Below are 27,166 nucleotides of genomic sequence, written 5' to 3'. Positions count from 1 at the left end.
TCTTTATCTTATGAATTTTAAAGAGTGGATAAATAAGATAATTTTTAAACAAAAATTTTATTAATTATAAAACACCCAAACTAACTGGTTAATGCATAACTATAAGACTAGTGGCTGTGACAGAAATACTGATAATAAAAATCATAAAATATAGAAACATTTCAAAAGCCATATATAAGAATCAATCAAGCAATTATTTAATAAACAGACATCATTAAATCCTTACTACACACCAGACACTAAGCATACAAAGCAAAGTAGAAATAGTCACTGTTCCCAAGGAATCTGGATTCTAATGTGAGGGACATATCATAAATAGGGACATGTATATGTAAATGAAAGGTAATGTTAAAATGGAAGACTCTCACAGATGTGGACTAAATCATACCTTTCAGGTTCCTTCCAATTCACTGAACTAAATCATAACTTCTTAACTTTATGACTGTGTATGTCAATTAGGTAAAACCTACAGACTCCTTCTCAGAGTAATGATCTTAAAAAATTGAACAGAAGTAGTAAATTTTAGTTAGAGGATCATAAATAGAGCTGTAATTTTTCCCCCATCCAATTTCATGATCCTCTGAAATCTATTCAAGGACACCTTGGGGGTTCAAGGCCCTGTATTCAACAACTCCTAGCCTAAGTTTAGCTTCATCTTTACTGCTTTCTTCTTCATCCTCCATCTATCTCATTCCTTTCATGATGAAACAAAGAAAACTGTTTTATATATCTCCCAATGAAGAATAATAATGAAAAATAATAGCTAGCACTAATGTTGTGCCTTAAGGTTTACAAAGTACTTTACAACTATTACCTCATTTTAGCCTCCTCAAAGCCCTGAAAGGTTGATATTATTCTTATCTTCATTTTCCAGGTAACAAAAATATGAGAAAGAGTAGTTAAATGATTTCCCTAGCATTATACAGATAATAAGTGCCTAAGTCTTCATTTGAATCAGCACTCCCTAACTCCAGGTTCCTTACTATATTCACTATACTACTCAATTGCTACCAATAGGTTTCTTTTTTCTTTTTTACAATTAACAAGAATTTTCATTCATTCATCTATTTTTTCTTTTTTATTATGTCTCATATTTGAGTGAAATTTATCGACCTCCCCTGTCTTGTCTCAGTTGAGAGAAAAAAAAAAGAATAAAAAAGATTTTAAAAATCAGTTTTATAGGCTCAAGATGAAAAACGAGGGCTCTATTTTGTTTTTTCTCTTATTTTTGTATTTTGAAATTCTAGAGTTTTTTTTTCAAATTAACAAAAAAAGACAATTCTCTTTCTCTCCTTTCCCTCTCTCCTCCCACTGAAAATGGACAAGTAAAATTTTGCAACAAATATACATAGTCAAGCAAAACAAATTCCCTTATTGGCTATGTCAAAAAAATTTTTTGAGCAATACATATTTGGGGATATAACTAATATGGGAATTTGTTTTGCTTGACTACTATATTTTAAAAACCACATGGCACTAGTATAATTTGGCCTTGTATTAGGATACTTAACTAGGCTGCACCGGCTGCTGACACCATAATATCTATCTACAAACACTAAAAAGAGAGGGTGTAATAGAAAGGAGGGTTGGGCGACTGAAGCCAGTGACTCACATAATTGTGAAGGACTGCTGATAGACATTCCATTTCTATAGATTGCCCCTATTTAATAGTCAACTGCAGTGAAGCCTGGGCCCCTGCAGTTTGCAAAGCTTTCTTTGAATATACAATGTCAATTACAGGGTTGGAACTCTTCAAATTTTGACAGGTGTCTGGTAGGTTCTGCAATTAATTTTATTTATGTACTTTCTGCTTTAAGTGCCCTTGAAACTAGGGGAAAAAAGTTGACTAATACATCTTAAAAGAAACACCCTTTTCTCCCCCTCCCCTTCACCCAATCCTATTAAAATAAAACAAGCTGCTGTGGTAATGGAGTTCAGTCTAAAATGTGAAGTGACAAAAAAAAAATCTTGAAAGTTTTCAAGGTAATCATTAGCAATCCTAAGTTGCAAAAAAGTAGAGAGATTTGAGACCAATATTACCGCAAATTAAGAAGCCTGATAGTTTCTTTGAATCTTGGAGGAAGACATTATTAACAACTCAATCTACAGATTTAGTTATGCTAAAATCACCATTTCCCTCATCTCTTTCAGAGTTGTGAAAAAAATTAAAAAATAAAATATTTCTAATATTTATAAAAAATAAAAACAGATTAGATTCTTATTTCTTCCCCAGTGATGATGAAATGTGGCTAGAAACAAGACCTAAAACAGTTTCAAATTTCACAGTCATCATCCCCATCTCATGCACATATATTTAGGCATTTTCTATGATTAAATTATGAGATAACTATGTCATTATAGGATAAGGTAAGGTCAAAGCATATAGATACCAATTCAAGGGGAAAAATAAGTAAGTTTAAATCACCTTTGCCCTAATGAAGGACTTATCTTCTAGTGTTCTCAGGAAAGAAAAAAAAAATAAAACACCATTTCATTTTACTTTCTACATTACGTTGCCAGTCAGCTAACATGAAAGTGAAATGAATTTGAGTTTTGTGGGGGTTTTTTAGTTGCTTGACTATAACCTTGAATTCCTTACACTTTCATTTAATTGTTTCCTCTAAGTGCCTGAGGCAGTTTTTTTAAGTATCCCTGCCTTTTTTCCCCCAGTTTTCGGTGGCATAAAGTATAATTGAAAAAATCAGAAAATATCTTGATAAAGAGATCTTAGAAAGATGTATTTTAAGCCCAAACTATTCAGACATATTTGCTTAAGTCACTGCAATATGAGACATTTATTCCAAGAATAATTTTAATGCATCCATAATTCTACTATTATCTTTAATGGATGTATTTGCTTTACATATGCCTTTAATAGTATTTTATATATACTATAAAATACTAATAGTTCTTTAGAGTAATAGAATATAATTCAGGCCAGCAAACTCATCATAGAAAACCAGACACATTTAGAAGCTATCCTCTATACATTAGTCTTATTTTTGGACTGAGGTCCTCTCCCCTGATTAGAAAGCAGTTACTTTTTTCCTTGCCAAAACCAGGCTTCTATGTAATTTCCATCCATTTCCTAACAATACATGAATACTCCCTTCCTTTTCTTTCTCTTCATTTGTTATATGCCTCAGTCAGAATGTGAGCTCCTTGCATTTCTATACCCAGAACTTAGCATAGTGTCTGGCACATAGTGAAACTTAATAACTAGCTTAAAATTCATCCTTCATTCATTTTGTCCACAAATGACAGACTTATTTTTCTTTTATATTTTACATAGTAACTGGATAAATATGCTTATCTTACATAGCTGAATAAATTTATTTTCCAAGTCAAAATTAAAATAACAATAGTGAATGGCAGAATTATTGTTGTAAACATGTCCATCGACCTAAGTGCCAATGAGGATTTTTTTAGCATATATACTAGTGTGTGACTATAGGCAAGTCAGTTAACCTCTTAGAACCTCAGAGAGCTCCTTAAGATTATAATTAGGAAGTAAATTGCAAAGGTAGAAATATCCCCATGCAGATGAAATCTTAAGTTCTTGCCATAATTTACACGCACACACACACACACACACACACACACACACACACACATATATATAATGAATCAATTTTCTGACACTACACATATAGGATCATAGATTTAATTTAGCCTTAGAAGTGATCTAGTTCAATGCTTTTATTTTGCAGATGAGGAAAATTAGGCTGAGAAATGTTAAATGCCTTACCTAAGATCACAGAGGTAAGAAACTAGTGCTTGCAGAAACAATACAAAACAAAGTATCACATTTTCTTTTTGGCAATCAGAAGTTTAATATCCTAGTTAAATTCTTTTATCATGTGATCGATAATTTGTTACAATCAGAAGTGACTAATCTGTATTGGCTGGAATTAATGTAAATGTAATGTCAGAAAGGTTATTTATATGATGTATATGCTATAATTATAAAAGATGTCAAGAACCTAAGATTTCATCTGCATAGGAATGTTACCCACATATACAAATATCTCACTGCATATAATGTATAATCTTAAGGAACTCTCTGGGGTTCAGAGAGGTTAACTGATTTGATCACATTCACATAGCTTGTCAATATCGAGATGCAGGATTTGCAAGCAAGTATTTCTAACTTTTTACATCATCTATGCTGCATGGTCTCTCTGAATTATGAAATAAATTGGAAATAAATGACCATGAAATGAAAAAGACTAGGATGTTCAAATTATTTAGGTAAAAGAAGAAATTAAAATAATAAATAAAATCAGAAGATTATATGAAAGAAAGGGAAATGTGCCCAAAACTAAGTAAAATAGAAATCTAGTGGTATAGAATTTTACTAACAAATATTCCTTAACAAAATTATATGATTGTGAATACATAGACACCCCACTGAGCAATGTAATAGTCCAAAAACACTTGGAGATTATGGACTTCTCTGAGCCCCATGAGATTTATTTGTGGCAGGTTTTCACTGCTTTGGAGACTGTGTAGCATTTCTCCTCTTCCCACCTTGCATGACTTTGCCATGCCATTTTCAGGAAACTGCCATACTCCCTGCTCAATTGATCTATTTTAATATGCTATCAGAGAAAGCAAGCCTACTAGACTAATCTGAGCAACAACCTCACTATATATAAACCCAATATTTGTTGCCTTAATATATTTTCCCGATATTAAGTTGATTACAACTAAGGCATCCCACACTGTATGGGAGAAATAATAATTAACTTGGCAGAGCTACCTGAGCCAAGGCTGAGGGAGGTTTCACTGAATATCTAACACCTTATTCTTCTTGCCATGTTCTGAATACCATAGCCCTTGAAGTTTTTGAGATTTACCCCACTGGGAACAGACTTATTGGAAGGTTCTGCCCTTAACCTGTTTTCCTTCTTTGTGACTGATTCCCCATGCTTCTGTTTGTTGTGGGCCCTGTGCCTTTGTTGTCCATTCTCACTTTTATTTTAATTGGACCTGTGATTTCATTGGTACAGATGAAGAAACACCCTTACCAATAAAAATCACCACTTGCTCTACAACTCAGCATATTTGGCCTTTTGGAAGGACAAACTAGATTAAGATGTAATCAGGAAATATTTAACAAAGTAAATACAATGTGATAAAACAGAGATTAATATTACTTTTAAAATAAATCAATATGTGTTCTGCAATGATCCTCATGTATGGATTAATGACCATAATTTGTATTTGAATTTGAGTGATCTGGGACCTGTGAGCTTAAGTGATTTATTCAGAGTCATAGTTATTATGAGTCAGAAGCTGGGCTTGAAGACTTTCTTTCTTTCTTTCTTTCTTTCTTTCTTTCTTTCTTTCTTTCTTTCTTTCTTTCTTTCTTTCTTTCTTTCTTTCTTTCTTTCTTTCTTTCTTTCTTCCTTCCTTCCTTCCTTCCTTCCTTCCTTCCTTCCTTCCTTTCTTTCTTTCTTTCTTTCTTTCTTTCTTTCTTTCTTTCTTTCTTTCTTTCTTTCTTTCTTTCTTTCTTTCTTTCTTTCTTTCTTTCTTTCTTTCTTTCTTTCTTTCCTGGGCAATGAGGGTTAAGTGACTTCTCCAGAGTCACACAGCTAGTAAATGTCAAGTGTCTGAATCTGGATTAGAACTCATGTCCTCCTGAATTCAGGGCCAGTGCTTTATCCACTGTGCCACATAGCTGCCCAAAAGCCACTTCTTTCTAACACCTTATCAATTACTCTATGCTACTTTGTTTTTTTTTTCTTTTTCTTTTTCTTTTTTTTTGCAGGGCAATGAGGGTCTATCATAATCCATAAATGAACAAACTTTTATTAAGTACTTGCTATTTTTTTTTTGGTGAGGCAATTGGGGTTAAGTGACTTGCCCAAGGTCACACAACTAGTAAGAGTAGTGTCTGAAGCTGGATTTGAACTCAGGTCCTCCTGAATCCAAGGCCAGTGCTTTATCCACTGTGCCACCTAACTGCCCCTCTATGCATGCTACTTTTGTATGAGTCTCCCATTTTGTAAATTAAAATGTACCATATAGTAAAAAGATAATTGCCTTGAGTATTACTGGTCTATCTGATTATCTTGTGAATTGACTTCTGAAGTCCTATAACTACTGGCAATGACTGCAATGGTGATCAACAATGACTGTTAATAATAGCTATCAATTAGATGTAATTGAGAATGATTAAGGAAGGCATTTTATAGAAAGTGGAAATGTAGTTAGGATTTTTTTTTTTGTGAGGCAATTGGGGTTTAGTGACTTGCCCAGGGTCACATAGCTAGTAAGTGTCAAGTGTCTGAGGCCAGATTTGAGCTCAGGTCCTCCCAATTCCAGGGCCAGTGCTAAAGCTATCAATTGGAAAGAGAAAGGAGAAATGACAACGTCATGCCAATAAACAAGAAAATGACAATTATGCTATATTATTAAAGTATTAAATCTATGAAATATACAGTAATTACACTTTAAAGTATATATATAAATGAAAGTAGAACTGTTCAGAAGAAAACACAAAGAATACAAGCAGGAACAAATATTAACCAACATATTTAAGAAAAACAATAATCTAGCATTTAGGTCTAAAAATAACAAGGATAACCAATAATGTCTCAGTTATCATGAGGAAATAATTCTGTAAAATTCAAGAATCTGGAAAGTTGCAAAACTCTGTAGGAAAAGAATGTTAGAGTAATGAGAGGAAGGAAGAGGAAGGAAGAGAGGAAAAAAGAAAAGAAAGGGAATTAAGAAGACAGAATGAATCTTCAGCAATGAAGTAGTAGACTCTGAACAATAAACAAGAAAACTAGCTGAGAGAAACCAAGAATTAGAGTCAATCGTTATGATTCCTTGATGTTTCCAACCATCCATTAAATCATTCATTGATAAACATTTATTAAGCAACTATTTGATACTGGTTTAGAAAGAAAGGAGTTCTTCTATTACCTCTTGATGGCTATAGAAGGCTTTAACAGAAAAATTTTAAATTTCAAAAAAGGACACAGACAGGAAGGAGAAGAAATATAAAAACAGGAGAAAAAAGGTAGAGCAGCCAATAGCAAAGGGAAGTAGAGAACAAAGATAGCATTTTGAGATTAGAAGCAATAGTAGAGATATAGGAATGGTTAAGAAGTTGTCAAGAATTAGATATTCTAATATCTGAAGTGAATAGAAAAAATGGTAGAGAAGAAAGACCCAGTGTTAGGGAACATATTCAAAATGCCATCTAAATCTTCATTGCTTGTAATTTTAAGGACATAACCATTAAAGACATACCAACAACAGGATGCCCCTAATCTTACTGAAAGAAGAACCATTTGCATCTATATTGACTTTAAGGGTATTTAGGGAGTGCCAGACTGAAGACACTACAATGGAGAGTGTAGTCTAGTAACTTGGAATATATCCATTGTAGTACAGTGGAAAGCTAAATTATAAAATAGTGGAATAAAAGCCAGAAGAGCATTATGGAAAAAAAGAACTAAATTTTAAATCAAAAGACCTGATTCAAATCCTGTCGTTTTTACAAATCATCTTTGTGATCTTGAACAAACCTCACCATAGGTTCAGAATCTGTAATAGGAGGAAAATGATATTTACAGTATTGACCTCAAAGAGTTGTTATAAATCATCAAGACCATATAAATACAATGTAGCACTCTAATAACTCATATACACATGCTTTATCATAATCTATAAATGAATAAACTTTTATTAAGTACTTGCTATTTTTTTTTTAGTGAGGCAATTGGTGTTAAGTGACTTGCCCAGGGTCACACAGCTAGTAAGCATTGTCTGTGAGGCCGGATTTAAACTCAGGTACTCCTGACTCCAGGCCAGTGCTCTATCCACTGTGCCACCTAGTGGCCCCTTGCTATCTTTTAAAGTCACTATTTTAGACACTGAGAGTACAAAGAAAATAATTAGTCTCTGTCATTAATGAACTCACATTCTTTTGAGAGAGACACTGTGAACATATCAAGTATAATATAATATACATTCATATATGAATGTATATATGTATATTTGCGTGAAGACACTAGCATCTGAGATGATTGGTAAAGGCTTTCTGTAGAATGCTTCTTGGAGAAGGCAAGTTCAGCCTTGAAATAAATGATAAATATGAAGAATTTAGAAACTTAGAAATACTCATATACATTAATGCAGAGTAAAGAAGGTAGAACTTAGTGAACCATTTACATGATCATTATAATGTGAAGCATAACACTGAAAGATTTCAGAGCTCTGATGATTGAAACGACCAAACATGATTTCCAAGGACTTAATGGTAAAAACAGGGTTTTTTGGTCTCTTTTCAGAGAGGAAGTGAACAATAGTTACAGAATATACTTTTAAAAAACATGGCTGATTTTTTTTTTTGATTGTACCTATTTGTTATGAGAGGGTTCTATTTTCAATTGGAGGATAGGGGGAAGTAACAAAAAAAGAGTATCAATAAAACTCAAGAAAAGGGAAAATAATATGAGTAATATTCCCCATGAAACAATGAAAGGCAGTGAAGGGTAAAATTAGTCAGGAAAAAATTTTGTCTAAAACTCAACTAAGCAGGAGAATTCCAAGAGCACTTTTAGAGCAAAATGGAAAGAGGAGAACAAATTTCTAGAAAATGCAATGGATTTGCCAGTATTTCTAAAGAGTTCTGTTCTCATTATCAATGATTATAATACCCCAGTACTTAATATGCTATATGAAGAAGTGAAAATTGTATCTGATATAATGAATGAATGAAATGAAAAATTATTTATTAAGCATCTATGTATCAAATGCTGTGCTATGTTCAAATATTCACTGTGTTTTGTTCTTTGTAAAAAGAGGAAAAGATAGACAGTCATTCCTGTCTAGATGTTAACACTCTAATGGGGAAGATAACACATAAAATTAGCAGATTCCATAAGATATGGATCAGGAGTCATTATACTGAGGTGGTGGATGAAATGAGAGTGTAGGAGGGTTGTTAGTGGAGAAAGGGTATCTGCATGGGAATAGAGACAAGTCACATGGTAATGTTTTGAGGACTTTAGGAGGCAGTGGCAGGGTTAACTTAATATTGCAAAGTAGTAATAATAGTTCACGATTTATAGATGACTGCAAGATTTTCCAAAGTGCATTCAAAACAGTCCTCTCAATGGCCAATGCTAATATTATTTTTTCTTCTTTTGTCAATGAGGAAACAGGGTCAGATAGATTAACTTGTTTGTGTTTACATAATAATAGCTGAAATTTATATAGATCTTTAAAGTTTGCAAAATTTATTTGAATGTTATACTAATCCTGTGAGATATATACTACACGTATAATTATCCTTATTTTACAAATGAGAAAACTGAGGTTCATTTGGATTTATTTGAATTTCTCACCATTGAATAGCAATTAAATTTCAAAAGTAGGATTTTAAACCCAAGTCTTCCTTACTTCAGAGATAATACTCTTTTCACTGTGACACAGAAAACTCTTGGTTCTCCCTCAAGGGCCAAATAGAAGTTTCTTCATATGATAGCCCTACATGTCTTATATCTCCCTGATTCTCCTCTTCTCCAAGCTAAATATCACATGTCCTTTCAATTGAACTTCATATGCCATGAAGTCAAAATGCTTCATTATCCTGGGTGTCCTCTACTGGAATCTACAGATTATAAATACCCTTCTTAAACTCTAATGCTTAAACTGAAAAGAGTAATTCTGGTGAAGTTTGACTGAGGCAGAAGATAAGATCTTTAGCAACCAATTGATAATGCTCACTCATTGCACCTGAGGGGTTTTTACTCAGTTATTGCATTTCACATTTATCTCTACTGAATTTCATTTTACTAGTTTCAGCTCTAGTCTGGGAGGAACATTGTAGATTACAAATTTGTTGCTCAATGATCTAGCCAACCCTTCAAGCTTTATGTCATTTGTAATTTTGATATGTATGGTATCTGTGCCTTTATCTACATCATTTGTTTAGATAGATAGAATATAGACAGATAGATAGATAGTGATATTTAAAATGTAAATTGTGTAGTTGCCTTAAATTAGAAGCTTTAGCACCAGTCTTTGGGCATTAAGCATTTATTAAAGCATACCAGGTATTCATGTGGAATTCAGAAAGTTAAGAAAAGGCCTATCTAGGGGCAGCTAGATGGCACAGTGGATAGAGCACCAGCCCTGGAGTCAGGAGTACCTGAGTTCAAATCCGGCCTCAGACACTTAACACTTACTAGCTGTGTGACCCTAGGCAAGTCACTTAACCCCAATTGCCTCACTAAAAAAAAAAAAAAGAAAGAAAGAAAAAAAAAGAAAAAAAAAGAAAAGGCCTATCTAGCCTAGAGTTCCAGCCTGGTTGGGTTCTTCCTTAAGTCCTCCGCAATGAGCCTGCTTCAACCACTAACTCTCTTCAAACTGAGTATGGAAGCTTTTTATAGGTCCAGAGCATAGGAGGTCCTTACACACTGCTTCAGACTGATTGGTTAGTGTCATCCAAATCCATTGGTTCACTGGACTTGAAGGTGGTCTTGAGTTAAGTTCAAAGTCTTTAGGGCTAGCCAGGTATGATTACAATCTAGTTAACTTGAAGTAGGCTAATCAGCAGTCAATCACTCTCACTTAATTCAATCAGTTTAGATTCACCTCCAGGTGGGCCTTTGAGTATCTGATAAATCCCATTATATATATATATATGTGTGTGTGTGTGTATGTGTATACACATGCATACATATACATATACACACAGACACACACACATATACACATATACACAGCACAGGGCCAAGCATAAAACCCTGGAGTATTCCACTGGGGACCTCCTGCAATACTGACATTGAAATATTAACTTTCCTTCGATTCCATTTATCTAACCAGTTAAGAATCCATCTAATTTGTATTATCACCTGATACATATCTTCCAAAAAATATTGTAAAATATTTTATCAAAAGCTTTGTTCACAAATAAAGTTATATAACCACAACATTCTCCTAATTTACTAGCTCAGGAATTAGGACAAAACAGGTAATGCAGTTAGTCTGGCACAACCTGGTTTTGATGAAGCTGTGCTGCCTTTATGTAATTCAAATTCCCTATCTAGATGTTTAGGAACTAACTCTTTAATACCCATTTTATAATTTCCTCAAGAGTCAAAGTCAAGCTCACTGGCCTGAAAATGATAATAGTTTCTTAATTAATTCATAGATTTTGTCCCATAATCAAATTACTAAGGCAATACTTCATAGATGTAAATAATATCATAACAAAATTCATTTTGAATGAAAAGTTATATATCAGTTCACAAATTATGTAATAAAAGAATAGTGATCAAATGAATTTAGACCTAGTTAAGAAACAGAAATGTAGTCAGTGGAACTGACAAAGAGGAAACAAAGGAGTGGGAGGAAAAGGCATTTATATAGTACCCATCATGTGCCAGATACTTTACCAAGGGCTTTAAAAAATATTATCTTATTCAGTCCTCACAAAAACCCTGCAAGTAGGTGGTATTTACATCACCATTTTACAACTGAGGAAACTGAATCAAATAGAGGTTAAGCTATTTGCCCAAGGTTACTTAGCTTATGTATCTGAGGCTAGATTTGACCTCATATCCTCCTGACTCCAGGCCTAGCAACCTATACACTGCACTGAATATTTTAGAAAAAGAATACAGATTATTTAAGGATGAAAAATGTTGGATAACTAATACTGAGAAAACTGGAAAGCATATTTGTTGAAATTAGATTAAGACTAACACATTATCCTATATTTAAAAGAAGCAGAAAAACTTACAACACATGAGTATAAAAGTCCACAACAGAAGAAGACAAAGGAGAAAAATATGAAGAATGAATGAGAAGAGGAAGAAGGAAAGGAGGAGGAGGGTAAGAAGAGGATGAGCAAGAGGAAATGGAACAAGAGGAAGAGGGAGAAGTGAATGAGGAAGAAGAAGAAGAAGAGGAAGAAGCAGCAGCAGCAGCAGCAGCAGCAGAAGCAGCAGCACCAGTCTTTGGGCATTAAGGAGGACGAGGAAGAGGAGGAAGAGAAAGAGAAGGAGGAGGAGGGGAAGCAAAGAAGAAAAGATGAGGAAGAATAGAAAAGAAGGAGGAGAAGAGGAAGAAGAGGCAGAGAAGGAAGAAGAAAAGGAAGGAGAAGAGGAAGAAGAAAAAGAAGAAAGAAGGACAAAAGATGAGGAGGAAACTTCTCTAGCTTAGGTTAGGGGGCAAACTTATTAACTTTCCAGCGGATATGAGAGATTTAAAAAGACAAAAGAAACTTTGTTTACTGCATACAACTAATAAAAAAAAACTTTTCAAGAATAAGATCAGAGAAGACAGAATAATATGACAAACTGTAGGTTAAGGGTATATTTGAATTAAATAGCTATGTTAAGAGTCTGATTTCCAAAATCCATAGGAAATTTTATCCACACGTATACAAAGATAGATTTTATATGTATGTATATGTATATGTGTGTATATGCACATATGGTACATGTGTATACATAACACATATGTGCATATACATACATATGTTTATATAATATGTATCCAAATTCTTTGTATAATTTTAACTCATAATATTTTAAAACTATACATGCATATAAACATACACACATGTATGTATATATTTTATATATGTATGTGTGTATATACATATATATATACATATATATATATGTATGTATGTATGCATGTAAGTATGCATTAGTATTATAAAGACAGACCACCACTAAAATTCAGGGAAATTAGTAAAGATTTATAGAGGAGGTTTCATGGTACTGAGGCTATGAAAAGAGTTGAGGATTCAAAGGGCAAAGAGCCTATGCAATGGCATGGAGAAGGAACAATGGAATGCAGGATTCAGGGATTCATAGGCTAATTTGATTTCCCTACTGCTCAAGGTTCTTACTCATTCCTTTGCAACCACTTCAAAGCTGAGAGAAAGTATCAGATAGCTTTTTCCAGTGTTTAGTAAAGATGGGAATGTGAACTCCAAATGAAGAGGTACTATAGCCAACTGAGAAATATGGAACTGACCAATGGGGGAAATTTTCTTTATAGCCACATGGAAAATAGAATAAACAACAAAAAACAGCAATAATAGTTTACATATTTCTCCCCTCTAGAGCTATGTTAAAAAAAAAACCAACCATTGTCATCATCACCATTATCCTCTTCATTAAGGTTTTAAAGGAAGTTGTATCCACAAAGACAAAAAAAAAATAACTTATGTTTTAGGGGAGATGAGAAGCTCTGTCCCTTAGAAGCATATTACTTCACTATTCTTATTAAGTCTGGACGTGCAGTGGGAATATGGGTTTGTTCAGTTTTCAAGTAAGTTGGGAGAGCGTATCAAGACGAGAGAAACATACATTCAGAAGTAGTAAGTGTAGGAGGAACATGAAATATTTTGCAGGTGTTCACAGAATGAAAACTAATTGAAAATAGCTTAAGTAAAGAATGGCCTAGATTCTTTCCCCATGTTGCTCTATGGGGAGCCCTTCTAGATTGACATCAGAGGCAACTCTAGCCTACCATCTTCAATGCATTCATCAATTTTATAAAGATTTTTACTTCCCTATAAAAAGTGAGTACAAATACTGGAACATGGTGATTACAGGTTTCTTCTTACTCTTGCATATTAAAAGTTAGATTTCTTTTCAGTTGTAAAATATAGAACATTAAAAATTTAAGCTTTGGCTGCAGGTGGCGCATATTGCCACAGAAACATAGCTGACAAAGAAATCCTCAGCCATTGCAAGCAAATAGCCACTTGGTGACTGCTTCACAGCACCCCCGGCAAGTCATATGGAATATATGAATTTACCCAAGCAAGCCAGAATTATGGAAAGCAGATGTATGGAGAGAGATTGATGAACCCCGAACTATTTTTTATTTAATTACATCAATTTTATTTAAATTGTGGCAGCATGACTCCCTAATTGTCAGTCAATAAACATGTGCTCTTTCTTTGGGACAGAGTAGACATATAAAGAAAAGCTAATATGTGGTCCCTGAGGTCAAGTAGTTCATATTCAACTGGAGTCTCCTATGTGAATATGTACATGAAATATCCATCTAGATAGAAACAGAGATATAATAGAGGGCATTCTCAAAAAGAAAGAGGTTGGAGCATAGGGGCCAGAGAAAAACTGGGAAAGCCCCTCTAGAAGATAGAATTTGAGACAAATATTAAAGGTGGACAGAATATAAAAGATAGAGGTGATTAGGAAAAGAATTCCAGTGATGGGAGACAGCAAATGAAAAGGCAGGGAGTCTCTGCCCAGAAATTTTGAAATTAACTCCTTAAATCAAATGGGACTTCCTGAAGTTTCAGGTCACCAATCTGGAATATTCCCTAAATTGTTTCACAGAATTTAAATAAATGACCATGGAAATCCATGAATTACTATGTCTCAGATAAACATCCTAATTTTATGCCTTCATCTACAAAGAAACAATAGTAATAATGTTTGCAGGTCCCAAATGATAAGCCTCCAGTTAACAAATGCAAACATGTTGAAAAGAATGGCACTGCCCATTCCAGCCAATCCAGGCTGCTACATGACCTTCTTTTGGAAAAACAAACAAACAAATAAAGCAGACCAAAAAAATGTTCAGAATCAAGTAAAAGAAAGGAAAAAAGATGTGAAAATCATCAATAATTTAAAAGTTCTATTGCTAGAAGCAGAAGTCCAATCATTAAACTTCCTTCCTTCCCTCCTTCCTTCCTTCCTTCCCTTCCTTTCTTGATCTACCTAATTATATACACGTATGTGTGTATATATTCACACTTATGCACATATGTATACAATTCACATGTATGTATTATATGAACATACATTTATCAATATGTAATATATCTACATGCATGTATATATGTACATCCACATATACATATAATAATGTGCTGTATATACATATACATATATACACACATATACATATACATGCATATACACACATATATATACATATATATACACACATACCATACATATACCATAGATACATAATTACTTTATGATACCACAGTTTTTTCACCTTAGTAAAGTAACATGATATTCCTTCAATTAAACATATATATTTTGGATAATACATTTTTCTTTAAAACCACTGTGAGAGTTAAAGAGTTGAAATGTCATTATAAATCAATTAAATATTTTTCACACTAAAGCTTTACATAAAAAAACAAATTTTGAAGAAGGGGTGGGGTTAATAGGTAGGTAATCAGTGATGTGCTAGTAAAAGTTAACCTACTTTTTCTGGAATTACACAAAAAAAAGAAAGACAAAGTTTAACTTTAACTTGCATTTACATTTTTTTATCATTTTCTTAAGTCTAGCCACCTTCTTATTTTGAAATCCAAAACTTGATAAGCTATTATGATCCTATCCACATTGATTTTATAATTTCCATGAGAAATAAGCCACATATAAAAGCTATTACATAAAAATAACCAGTACAGTTAATTTCTCCCAGCACTAAACAGCAAAATAAACATTTGGAACCATTTGTCTTACCGTAACATAAGCTGATCAGTTCCAACAAAAGTCCCAAGTTATGTCTAGAATCCAAGTAAGGCAATTCTAAATCTTGAAACCATCTCTAAAGGATTTCCTAAAGAAAAAAAAAAGCAAATAGAAAAATAGACAAAATCAGCCTTTTAAATTATGATCATCTCAGATTCCTTATATCATGTCCCATCTGACTCTCCTTTCCCCAAATTTTTGTAACAAATGCAAATAAATCTTGATCAGATGTATTGAACAACAAACATGGCTAGAGGAAAGAGGATAGACTCATAAGATCTGTGTGTGAGTATTGCTTCTTCTAATTAATAGCCCTGTGACCAGAGGAAAATCACCACAAATATGGAGTTATGAAAACTTCTATCCAAGCCAAGTCCTCTGGGCCCAATGAAGGAGCAATGGAAAAGGGAATTAGATGAACCAGAGGAATGACAAACAGAAGAGATGGTTAAGAAGTAAAAGAGTCAAGTAATAAGAAAGAAACACACACACACACAGGGAGACAGAGACAGAAAGACAGACTGACTGAGAAACAGAGAGATACAGAGAAAGAGAGTCAGACTCAGAAACAGAAATAGATAGAAACAAAGGAAGCCTATAATTCATGTGTTCTTAAACTGAGGTTCGTGGATAGATTTAATGGCTCCATGCATTTTGGTGGTAAAATGCACCTTTATTTTAATTTTCATTAGTTTTGCTTTTCCTCTGTATTTTTTGCATTTACAAACATTATTTTGAGAAGGGGTACATATAAAAATAGCCTATGTTTTAAGTATTGGACTGGAAGTTCCCTATCTTCTTTTGAGCAGCCTCATGCAGAGTTGTAGAGGGCTAATATAATTCTCTGAACACTATTCCTTCTTCAGAAATATAATGCTCAACTCCTCCAACCTGACCATGGAATATTTTCCTCTCAGTCCTCTGCATGCCAATTATTTTAACAAAATATCTAATTATGTGTAATAACTCAAGTTCAAGAATGGATGTGGGGTGTGAGAGTGGCAGAAATGAGCAGAGGACCCACAAGAAACCTGCTTAATTCTTGGGTAGGGACAAAGAATAACATGTATGGGAAAATCCATGTTGTTGTTTTTTGTTTGGTTGGTTGGTTTCTTAGGTATTCTGATAAGCCGTAGATCATCTTTCTCTCTTTACTTGTTTTTGGTTATTTTGATTCTGGATTCCTTACATTTCCCCAAAATCTTTAAATTTTCTTCTAATATTTTGTCTCATTTTTTTCTATTTGATCCATTCTAATTTTCATGGAGTCTATTCATTGGGTAAGTTTTATGACATTCTGTTCTAATCCATTAATTTTAATTCCCATTATTTCTTTTATAGCTCATATATATATATATATATATATATATAGTATCACTTAGATTTTGTCCAGGTAGTCATGTAGGGATTTTGGCTAAGCCACTCTTTTCTCTGGGGACCTAACTCATTTGGAGTTAGTCTCTTCTGCTGGGTTTAGCCCTTAAATGTTTCTCAGTCCATGATATTTTTCATTGTTTTCAATATTTTCTTCTGTTCTTCATATCTCTACCTTTATTTTATGGTTTGAGGTGCTATGATCTGATCATGCTTTTTCCTGATTAAGGTTAGGCCCTAGCTTCTGAAGAAATTCCTAGCTTTCAACTATGTCAACTAGTAGCTTGACTTAGGTTTTGGCCTTGACCCTTTGATCTCCTTTATTAACAGTCTTGAACTAGGAGATGGCTCCCTACCTCCCCCTCCCCCCCCATCTCAAACAGGTGTTATAGATTGCATTAGGAGCAGGCCTCACACCATCCCTCATGAACTTTGCTTTTCACATGTTTCACTAACCGTTTTTCCTCCTTTACTTAATAAGCCTATTGCTTACTTCCTGGGCTCTGTCTGGCCTTATCTTCTCCTTTAATTAAAGTGCAAGATAAAAGTGTTGGCTATCTGGGTCTCTGTAGTGCTGAGGGACAGGTATGGAAAACCTGCCTACTTTGCTGGGTGTGAGGCTCATGCTGTCTCCTATATTAGTTTTGGCTACTGATGAACTAGGACCTCATCATACTTTAAATGTTCTCTGCTAAGAAATCCACAAGTTTCTGGCAGCCTTCATGTATAGTTCTGAACTAGATGGAGGATGTAATAGCCCTTTCTAGCAATCTGGTAGCTCTCCCTGCCTCGTCTCTCTCCATTCCAGTACATCTTCCATTTAGCTGTCAAAGTGATCTAAAGGTCAGACAATGCTGAACTATTCAGTAAATTCAAATGGCTACCTATCACCTTTATGATATTTATTATCTGTTTAGCTTTTAAAGCCCTTCATATAAAAATACTCTACATCACTATTGATGAGAGAAATGCAAATCAAAACAACTCTGAGGTACTACCTCACACCTATCAGACTAAAAAGGGAAATGTTGGATGTTGGACGAGATGTAGGGAAACTTTGACAGTAATGTATTCTTGGTAGAGTTGTGAACAGATCCAACCATTCTGGAAAGCAATTGTGAACTGTACCCAAAGAGCTATAAAACTGTGCATACTCCTTGTTCTATCAATACCACTGTTGGGTCTATATCCCAAAGACATCCAAAAAAGGGAAAAGGATCTATTTGTATAAAAATATTTACAACAGCTTTTTGTTTGGTTACTAAGAATTGGAAATCAAAGGGAGGCCCATCAATTGGGGAATGGCTAAACAAACTACAGTATATGATTATAAAGGAATATGATTGTGCTATAAGAAATGATAAGCAGGATGATTTCAGAAAAACCTGGAAAGACTTACATGAACTGTTGTGTACTAAAGTGAACAGAAGTAGGAGAATGTTGTAGACGATAATAGCAATATTGTTTGATGAAGAACTGTGAATCATTTAGCTATTCTCAGCAACATAATAATCCAAAACCATCTCAAGGGATTCAAAATGAAGCTTACTATGTGCCTCCAGACAAAGAACTAATATTGATTGATATACAGACTGAAATATGCTGCTTCTAACTTTATTTTATTTTTTTTATGTTATTCAAATCTCCTTGTACAAAACAACGAACGCAAAAATGTCTTACATAATTGCACATGTCTAACCTTTATCTCATTGCTTACCAAGTGAGGAACAGAGAGGCAGAGGGATAGAATTCAGAACTCAAAACATTAAATAAACATGTTAAAAAAATTTTAAAGTACAATGAATCAGATTAAGGTTTCAAAAAGCCCTTCATGACCAGGCCCCTTTTCACACCTCACTTTCCTCCACATATATTATAATCTAACAACACTTACCTCCTTGATGTTCCCCCCACTCTCTATTTTATGAATTTTCACTAGATGTTTCCCATGCCTAGCATTCTCTCTTTAATCTCTTTTACCACTTCCTGCCTTTACTGAAGTTATCGGCTAAAGTCCCACCTTCTATAAAAAGACCTTTCCTGATCTCCCTATATAGAACATTTATTTACTTGTTAAGGTCCCTTTCTACATCTGAAGAAAGAAAAGATCAAGAACCCAAAAGGAAATAATGAAAACTAATGGGAAGGAAAAGGGCTTATCGGTATCAGACTTCATACTGTAATACAAAGCAATAATCATCAAAACAATTTCCTACAATTTGAAAAATCAATGAGTGGAATAAATTAGGTGTACAGCATAGAGAAGAAAATGAACATAATAGCAAAGTGCTTGATTAGTCCAATAACCCAACCTACTATTTGACAGAACTGTTGGAGAAACTGAGAATAAATCTCATAGAAATTAGTTTGAGAGAAACATTTCATCATAAACTAAGATAAACTACAAATGAATAAACAATTTCTGTATAAAAGATCACAGAATAAATAAATTAGTAAGACAAGGAAGGAAAACCATTCTTAATCATGGATAAAAGAAATCAAAACCAAATATGTGATAGAGAGGATCAGAGTTAAGTGAATGCCTGATTATATAAAATTGAAAAAAATACACCAATACAACCAATGCAGTTTCTGCATATGAGCCATTTGATAATATCAATGACATTGGTGACAAGAATTTTGTTTTCTTGTTGTTTTCAACAGATTTGATTATAGGATGTGCAGGAGCAATTCCCAACATGCATCTCCACAACAGTTGCTTCCCAGGATGATGGCTATGGACACTTGATGAATATGGCTATTATACTTCACATTCCTCATTTTTTATAGCAGGAGTAGCATTGCAATATATTCATGTACCACAATTTGTTTTGCTCTATTCTAATTGTTGGACATCTGTTCAGTTGTTCAGTCATTTTTCACTCATGTTTGACTTTATACAACCCCATTTAGGATTTTCTTGGTAATGATACTAAAGTGGTTTGCCATTTTCTTCTCCAGCCCATTTTACAGATGAGGAAACTGAAGGAAATAGGGTTAAGTGTCTGAGGCCAGACTTGAATTCTGGAAAAGGAGTCTTCTTGACTTCAGACCCACAACTCTATTCACGATATCATCTAACTGCATCTACTTGGGCATATGCTTTCTAATTCTTTGCTATCATTAAAAATGCTTCTATAAATATACTGGTGTATATAGGAGTTTCTTTTTATCACTTGCCACCTTAGGGCATGAGCCCAGTAATGGAATCTTTAGGTCAAATGACATGGAGAGTATAGTCATGTTATTTGCACAATTCCAAATTGCTTTCCAAAATGGTTGTATTAATTCAAAGTTCCACCAACAATGCATTATTCTTCCTATCTTTCCACAACCCACTAAGAGGTTGGATTATAATGAAGAAGCCAACCATTACTAATATCTCCCTGGTCAATTAAAACAAAATGCTTGATTTTAAATTGATTTCAGTGTTAGCAGCTTTCCAATTTGGAATTAAATAGTCACCAGAATGCTAATATTTATAGCCTATACCATGGCTAACTTCAAAGCCACTGGATTGGAATTTTATTTTATTTTATTTCATTTATTTATTTACTCATTCACTTGTTCATCTATTTACTCTAATCAGTTTTTTATTTATATACTCTTTTATATATGTATTTGCTTCATTCATTTATTCTCTCTATTTATTTCATTATTTATTCATTCATTCATTGGTTTGTTTGTTTTTGGGACCCATGAGGCAATGAGGGTTAAGTGACTTGCCCAGGGTCACATAGCTAGTAAGTGTCAAGTGGTTGAAGCCAGATTTTAACTCAGGTCCTCCTGAATACAAGGCCAGTGCTTTATCCATTGTGCCACCTAGATGCCCCCACTACCTAGCAGCCCCTGCCATCTAGCTGCCCTTGGGATTGGAATTTTAATGTGGTCCCAGTGGTCTTCAGAATTTTCATAATCAATTAATCAATTAATTAAGCTACTACTAAAGGCCAGGTACTGTTGAGGAGCTTACAATGTAATGAATCTAGAACCGTCCCAGTATCAGATTGTCTATTAGTACTAGATAGGAGCAATCCATTTTCTAAAAGTGACAGTAGACAGGGTACAATACAGAAAGCAAAATATGGAGTAATTACTGAGTAAAACAAATAGTGCTATAAAACATTTCTTGGACAATATCCATGTGATTTATCAGAATTAACCAAAACTAGTGAAAGTGGCCATGGAGGTGGGAGGCACATATATATATATATATATATATATATATATATATACAAGTGTAGAGGAGAAGCAAGATAAGAATCATAATTATCCTTGTTGGTACTCTTTCTCCAAGAATCTGAAACCCCACTTGCCTCACCACTATATCAACATACCATAAGGGATAGCTTGACTAATTCTAAGAATTAGGATACTTTACTATGGAGGGGAATCAAGGGAAGAATCTTTGGCATAAACACTAATGTTTCATTTTATGGATATGTTTCTTACTTTAGTTCAGAGTATCCCTTGATTCTCCTAAACTTTATGATTCAGGTCTAGTTATGTTCTTTTTGTTACAGGTGAGAATTCAAAAATTCAAGTGGCAGCAATAAAATGTATGCCTTCATATTTCTTTTCCTATGTCTTTATTTATAGTCCAATGCATAAAATCCATAGACTTTTAAAAAATGTGGTGGGTTCCAAATGTTCTGAGGATTTGGAATCTCTCCTTTAAAAAAAACCCCACATCCGTGAACCATGATGGGTCAATAAAACTATTATAATATATTTGCCTTTTGGAATTTCTTTCATCTCTTCCTCTCTATGGATATTAAAAAAAACAAAAAAAACAGGAAAAATGCAGGGGAAAGTTGTCAATAAATGATAGCATAAATAAGGTTAGGGAAACTGGAAAAGAAGAATGGCTGGGGAGTGGTAAGAGAGAGTTATAGCTGCTTTAAATTGTATTAAAGACTCTCATGTGGAAGAGGGATTCTGCATTTTTTTCTGCTTCACCTAGAGGATAAAACTAAGTTCAATGAATACTAATTAGATGAATATGGTTTTCAGGTCAATATAAAGAATACATTACTGGGGCAGCTAAGTGGCTCAGTGGATAGAGCACCGGCCCTGGATTCAGGAGGACCTGAGTTCAAATCCGGCCTCGGACACTTTACACACTCACTAGCTGTGTGACCGTAGGCAAGTCACTTAACCCCAATTGCCTCACTAAAAAAACAAACAAACAAACAAACAAACAAACAAAAAAAAAGAATACATTACTAATAAAATTTAAACATTTGAACATTTAAAGAGCTATTTCATAAAGCAATAAATCCTTTATCCCTAGAGATTTTGAACTAGAATGTGTTTGCTAGATTTTAGGATACATTATTGGTGGGATTCATAGATCCTGGTAAGGACCGAATTATTTTGCTTCAAAGGATTTTGGTTCTACTTCTTATTTTTCAAGAATCCAGAAAGTGACCACTGTTATTTGTCCAGAGCAGTTTCATATATTGTTTTTAAAATGGAAGTGGTATCTGGTGGGGTGTGTTGTCTTGACAACCACACCAAATTCCACCCATCAGTCTGCTACTTGAATTGTAATTACTATTTCTCTATCTGGGTTCTAAGACAAAAAAGGATATGGTCTCATAATCCCTCATCAATTAATGGAAATGCACATTCTCACATCTACCATAGTATTTATAATATAAACCAGAAAAATTATTTTCCCCATAAGCTATCTTTTCTCTCTCTTCAAACTCCTTAGTCTCTGGTTTAAAGAAATTTCAATGTTACTGGTTATACCATTTAATAATACTGTAACACATAATACAAAGACATATTTAAATATTCTGTCAGTTTATCACATTGAGAGAAAATCATAGTAACTATCACCTATAACTATTAATTACAACTGCTGACTTCTACTCAACTCTGTAAATACAGTGGTACCATCCAACTCTCTCAGGTTACTAAAAGTTTCTCAAGAATTTTGAAAAGGAGAGTTAAACTCAGTTCTCTAATGGAGTGGTATCAAATTAAAATTAAAAAAAGACATCATCATAAACTAACATTATTTACATCATACTATATTTAAAATTTTTATTTTGTTCAACATTTCCTATATGACTTTAAATCTAGTTTGGCCCACAATTGCTTTACAGAGAGTCTGACACCTCTGACATTAGGCAATGTCATTTCTTTTGTTCTGTTTTGTTTTTGTTTTTCTTGAATATGACAGTTACTTGCCCCAGTTGCTCAGGAAGGATTTTCTGACCTTCACAGTATCTTTAAATCCATTAAGGTTAATAGTTTCCAGGTGACAATTATTTGCCTATTAATGATACATTAATGATGTCTCTGTGTAATGGACTATTACATATAATATTGGCACATACCAGTAGGATTACATATGATATGATCCCCAGACACAATATAATATGCAAAATACCACTTTCTGTGGAGTTTTTTACAGTAATTGTACTATGCAAGTCATAAGATTTCATGATTCTCTCTTCTCTAAGAATTCCCTATTTCATTAATACTAAAATTCCTGACACTTCAATTCAATTAGCATTTATTAAACACTTACTACTAGGCAGTCACTTTATACACAACTCTGAACCTACATTTACCCCTGATTGCACGTAATGTTGACAAGTCAGGAAGAGCCTATAACAAGGAAACAATAAAATGGCATGATATAGCTAGACAACATATTGTTTTTGTTTTACATGCTGTATTCAAAAGATCATCGACTGGGGCAACTAGGTGGTGGAGTAGATAAAATACTGGCCCTAGAGCCAGGAGTACTTGAATTCAAATCGGACCTCAAACACTTGACACTTACTACCTGTTTGGCCCTGGGCAAGTCACTTAACCCCAATTGCCTCACCAAAAAAAAACAAACAAACAAAAGGATCACAGATTACAAAAAATAAATTGATCTAAAGGAGTATACATATGCTATGACTCTGAGGCTTAAGCTAAAACAGAATGTGCACTTAAACTGGTGTTAAAAATTATTTGTGGTAAAGATTAATATCAACATTTTTAGCTGAATCATTTGGGAGGGGCCACACCTGGCCCACCCTGAGATTACATATGCTACTGAGAAGGACCTCCCCTTTTAGGGGAAGAAAAATGTGACTGGAAGGGAGGGAACTTCTGGGAGGCGGGATGTGTTCAAAGAGTTTGTGCTCTTTTAGCCTGGTGAGGAGTCTCTGGTGGCATTCGGCTTGGTGGTGGCATATTTTGTGCTCTGTCTTGGATGTGCTGGTTCTCAGTCTGGCTGGCAGTTTGGGGTTCTTGAGTTAATGACGGAAATAGGCTAAGCTTAGAGTTAAGACTATCTATCTGTATTTCTACTTCCTTATTTCCTTAATTGGTTTCACCTTTGTGGTTTAATTAATTCCCAAGTAATAAAACCTGATCCTTTATGAACTAAAGCTTAGAGGCACCTTTTCTTATTGGGCTGGGAGGAATATATAAAAAGGAAAGTTCAAAGGGGAGATCAAACCTAAAAGAGTCCCTCATACTTCCAGGACCCCAATATTAAGGCAAGTCAGCCTAATAATGCTCTGTATATAAAATTTTGGCTCTCACAAACTAGAATTTATAATCTTAGAATCTCCATTAGCCACAGTGGAGAGATTTATCAGCTTGGTGCAAAATGTAACCCAGAAAGTTAAAAAAAAAATCCTTATGTAATGAAAAGTTGGGAAGTCAGAGCTATAAACAACCATACCACGACTGTTGAATTCCTGTGGAAATTTCATGTTGAAATTATATAAATTCATAATACAGTGAACAGAGAAATCAATGACAGCAAGAGAAATCATATGCCATGGCTCTTGAGATTTCCTCTTTTCATTCTTTGGTTTTTCCATATACAGATCAGGGAAAACCCTGATAAAATTCTCTCTCCAGGAAACTGTAATAGTTTAACATCTAGAAAGAAAGACTTGAGATTTTGTTCTATGAAGTATAAAGATCAAAGAACACACCACAGAAAACAAATGACTTCTGATTTCCTTCCAAGACTACTGTGTTGAAATTTTTGATGACATATTTGAGTATCTTTACCCCAGCTTTCCTAAGTGCTTGCCTCAGTTAAGAAAGAAAGGCTTTTGTTTTTAATACTAAAAGTAATACCTGATTTTTCAGAGTTCATGGAGACTAAACGTGTTTTTGAATCAATAACACAAACCTACGAATAGAGTGTTATATTAATTGTATTGTAAATTTAGCAACAATATATTTCTCCACTTATAGAGTACAAACTGTGTGAGGGCAAGGACTGTTTAATTTTTGTCTTTACTTCCTTAAGCATCTTGCACATTGCCTGGCACATAGTAGGTGCTTAATAAATGTTTGATTTATGAATCCATTCAACTCCCCAAAATTATATTTTACATCTGTGTAATGTTTTCATGTTACAAAGCACTTTCCTCACAACAGATGTGAAGTTAATTGCATTAGAATGTAATAATCTATGTCTCCCATTCTAAAGTATAAATTCCTTGAGAGCAGAGATTTTTTTTTTAGAATAAAATGGTAGTTTATTTAGGGGCAAGGGAAGGGAAGGGGAGGGGAAGGGAAACCATGAAAGAAATCCTTGGACTTCTCATGGGGAGATAGGTACAAAACATGTGGCTCAGAGGTACCAATCTCCCAGGGCAGAGATTTTAATTTTTGTCTTTTTATCCACAGCAACTAGCCTGGCATATAGTAGCCATATAATAAGTACTTATTGGTTGATTGGTTTATGGACCCATTCAACTCCTAGATTAATATTTTACATATACAACATCTATCTACATCTATATTTATACACACATACATATACAGTGTTTCTATGTTACAAAACACTCTCTTCGCAACAGCCTCAGAAAGTAGGTGGTACAATTATTATTATGTCTATTTTAGAGATGAAAAAATTGAGATTTTGAGACATTAAGGGAATCAGTCATTGTCAAAAAATTGCCAAATGTAAAAAGTCAGTATTCAATCCCTGAGACTCCCACTAAATCCTGACTCTGAACAAGACCTTTACAAAATATATTAACAAAGACTTTTGTGTGTGTGTGTGTGTGTGTGTGAAATATGTTGGCATTTGTTACATTGATTGCCTGGGGAAGGATCAATGGGGCAACAAAAATACAAATTGCATATAATGACATGATCTAAGTGGATTGAAATCTACACTGATAAAGGGAAAAGAATGAGTTCAAGTGTCTATTGAGCAATGGATTAGCATTGGGAATCTTGTGAAAGGGAGTGGTGTAAGTCTCATTAACACAGAGCATTCTCAGGGTTCATCTTAAACATTTATTTGAATGCTTTCAAATTGAACACATCAATATTCATTCTCTTTTGTGCTCATTACCTTAAACCAAAGACATATTGAATGGTGGAATTGCCAGGTATTGTGGTAGGCTGGCAGCGATGTTAAATAATACATATCTAGTGCCAGATAAAAATGAAAAAAGAAAAATACTGGATTGAGAGTCAATTGGGGGTACTCAGTGACCTTATGGCAACACATTTTATCTTTCCTGAGCTTCAGGTCCTTTGTCTTTAAAATGTATGACATTAGTTGTGTCAACCCTCTTGCACACAAAAGTAGTTAGAATAAGGTGGTAGTTTATTTAGGAGCAAGGGAAGGGAAGGGTGGGGGTAGGGAAACCATGAAAGAAATCCTTGGACTTCTCATGGGGAGATAGGCACAAAGCACATGGCTCAGAGGTACCAGTCTTCTCGAACAGGAGACTGGTAGGTACTTTTATATAAGACTGATGGGAGGAGGGGGTCACCATTTGACTGTGGAAAGTTCTTTTAGTGAGGGAGGACCATCACCCATTGGTGGTAGCTGGGGGAATTGGGTGAGGAGTGGAGGACCATCCCCCATCGGTAGTGACTAGAGGAATTGGGTGAGGGGTGGCTACAGATCTCTCTTCAGGACACAAAGGCCACAGCCACACCCAAACTCATCTCCCCAGAATGAAGGGTAGGAATCCGAAGCTAGCTCAGTCCATGACAGTTGGATTAGATAATTGGAAAGATCCCTTCCCATTCAATAATTCACTTTAATTTAATACCTAACTTTCCATCAATCAATAAGCATGTATTAAGCTCCTACTCTGTGCCAAGCACTGTGCTAGATGTTGAGAATACAAAAATAAACAATGAAATATTCCCTATGTGAAGAAGCTTGTGTTCTAATGGAGAAGAAAATAAGCATACAGGTAAATATATGAAGAATATTGAGTGTAAAAAAGTAGGCATAAATATAAGGTGTTTTGGGAGGACACTAGCAGCTGGGAAGA

At 34.3% G+C, this 27,166-nt stretch overlaps 1 protein-coding gene across 6 annotated transcripts in view; it reads right to left on the bottom strand.

The window, feature by feature from the left end:
• The window catches only part of LINGO2 (leucine rich repeat and Ig domain containing 2), a 1,558,843-nt gene that overhangs the window by 1,207,077 nt on the left and 324,600 nt on the right, over positions 1 to 27,166 (bottom strand). For all 6 annotated transcript variants that reach the window (XM_043976351.1, XM_043976354.1, XM_043976355.1 and 3 more), the window contains one exon: positions 15,504 to 15,600. The gene's annotated coding sequence lies outside the window, so the exon portion shown is untranslated. The remainder of the gene's footprint in view (positions 1 to 15,503; positions 15,601 to 27,166) is intronic.

The sequence above is a fragment of the Dromiciops gliroides genome, chromosome 1 (assembly GCF_019393635.1).
Source record: "Dromiciops gliroides isolate mDroGli1 chromosome 1, mDroGli1.pri, whole genome shotgun sequence".
Taxonomy (NCBI): Eukaryota; Metazoa; Chordata; class Mammalia; order Microbiotheria; family Microbiotheriidae; genus Dromiciops; species Dromiciops gliroides.
Note: the sequence above shows the minus strand (reverse complement) of the source record. Positions and strands in the feature narration are given on the sequence as shown.